Below are 2,337 nucleotides of genomic sequence, written 5' to 3'. Positions count from 1 at the left end.
GCTTAGAACTGTCTGTAACTCCAATTCATGGAGATCTGATACCCTTTTCTGTCCTGGGCTCCGGCATGCACATGGTGCACACACATTTGCTCAAGCATGCCCGTATGTGTAGAAGATGAAAAGTAAATCTTTAAAATTCAAATGTTCACACAAGCTATCTGCGCCTAAATGCTATGGGCACAGTGAGCTACAATCTTTGTCATAATTAGGTCAATTTTCCATCTCCTCTGTGTGTGTGTGTGTGTGTATGTATGTGTGTGGTTATGTGTGTGTGTGTGTTTATGTGTGTGTGTTTATGTGTGTGTATGTTTATGTGTGTGTTTATGTGTGTGTGTGTGTGGTTATGTGTGTGTGGTTATGTGTGTGTGTGGTTATATATGTGTGTGGTTATGTGTGTGTATGGTTGTGTGTGTGTGGTTATGTGTATGTGTGTGATTATGTGTTGTATGTGTGTTTATGTGTGTGTTTACGTGTGTGTGTGGTTGTGTGTATGTGATTATGTGTGTGTGGTTATGTGTATGTGTGGTTATGTGTGTGTGTATATGTGTGGTTATGTGTGTGTGTGTATGTGTGGTTATGTGTGTGTGTGTGTGTGGTGTGCAGCATATGAGTGAGAGTCAGAGGGGAACTTCAGGTGTCGTTCTTACTTTCCACCTTGCTTAAGGCAGGGTTTCTTTGTTGTTTCCTGCTGTGCATGCCAGGGTAGCTTCTAGAGATTCTCCTGTCTCCACCCTCCATCTTCTTGTAGGCACACTACACTGGGTTCTGGGGATTTGAACTCAGACCTGCACATTTGCATATTCCTAAGTGTCCCCGTCCCCTCCCCCACCAGCCATCTCCCCAGTTCCAATTTTATAATTTTTAAACAGGCATATAAAGGAAGTGTCATCCCTAGTGTTTCCAAATATAGAGAAGCTGAGAGACTATGCTCTTCAATTTCCTCAAAGCAAACCAACTTCAAGGGGTCTTTTTTTGTGCTTGGGGTGAAGCTTCGGGTTTTATATTAGGCAAGTGCTCTACCAACTGAGTTACGTCATCCCCAGCAAGCTCACTGTCCAGAGTCCATTTCCTTTAGAAACCAAACTAATCTGTTATTCCTGGTTTCTAGTGATCTATTATTCTATTGCTAGAAATCAGAAGGTACCACTGAGCCTTCATTTGTTTGTTGAAATCATGGAGTTACATTAACAAGACGTCTCCCCAAACCATGGCTGTCTACCCACTTGTAACACACCCTTGCACAGGAACATTTTCTGAAAGTCAATGTTTCCTATCACTTGCTCCAAAATTAAACTAGAGACACATCATTCAGGAAGAAGCCAGATGCACTGAAGAAAGAAAAATTTGCTTTATCAGAGGGGCAGGCTTCTCTTACAGCCCATAGCAATTTAAATTCATTTGCTGAAATGTTAAATACAACCAGTCTTTTAGTTGGGTCCCTTTGCATAAACACCAAGTTAGCATAAATGCAAAATAGTTCACGTGATTAAATCTTTATAACACCATAATTTATCTTACACACACACACACACACACAGAGAGAGAGAGAGAGAGAGAGAAAGAGAGAGAGAGAGAGAGAGAGAGAGAGAACGCATTCTTTTACTTGCTGAGATCTCTACATTTTTCTGGAGTTCTCAACTCTCATCATCTCTCTGAGGAAGCTGGCTTGTACTGCCCCAGACTCTTAGTGTATTTAGTTCTAAAGGATAGTGTACAGCATAAAGGGAAATTTTAATTTTGTTTTTAATAGGACTTATATAATTCAGGCCTAGCTTTGGTGGAGAGAAGGGGAAGAGAAGTACATTAGCATTTATTGTGTGCCTGCTATATGCTAAACATGTCTGAAAACACTGTCTCACACAAGCCCAGAAACAATGCTTGCTCATAAATTTACTTTTAATTTAAGAAATGAGAAAATGAAGGCTCGGGCAGGTTAAGTTACACTCTCAGGTTATAAAACTGGGACTGAGACAGGGACTGCCTGACTCCGAACTAAGGCCCTTTCCATTTTATTGGGCAGTTTGGTCTCGTGAAAAATACACTCATAAAAGGGTATTAGCATTTTATGTATTACAGGGGATTAATTGGGATCCTTTAGCGCCTCCAGCACTGAATCCCATGGACGCACACACACACACTCCATTCTGAATTCCCCTCAGACTGAAATACAGCACTGAGGACAATTCCTGAGTCATGTTTGCAGGAAGCTGTCCTTGAATTCTGTGCTATTGAGCTCACACCCCCATTCTTGACTTCCCAAGTGGCTGAGAGAGGAGGAAATGCAGGAGAAAGAGAGAGAGAGAGAGAGAGAGAGAGAGAGAGAGAGAGAGAGAGAGA

This window comes from Grammomys surdaster, unplaced genomic scaffold, assembly GCF_004785775.1.
Source record: "Grammomys surdaster isolate TR1022 unplaced genomic scaffold, NIH_TR_1.0 126109, whole genome shotgun sequence".
Taxonomy (NCBI): domain Eukaryota; kingdom Metazoa; phylum Chordata; class Mammalia; order Rodentia; family Muridae; genus Grammomys; species Grammomys surdaster.
This window is presented reverse-complemented; position numbering follows the sequence as displayed.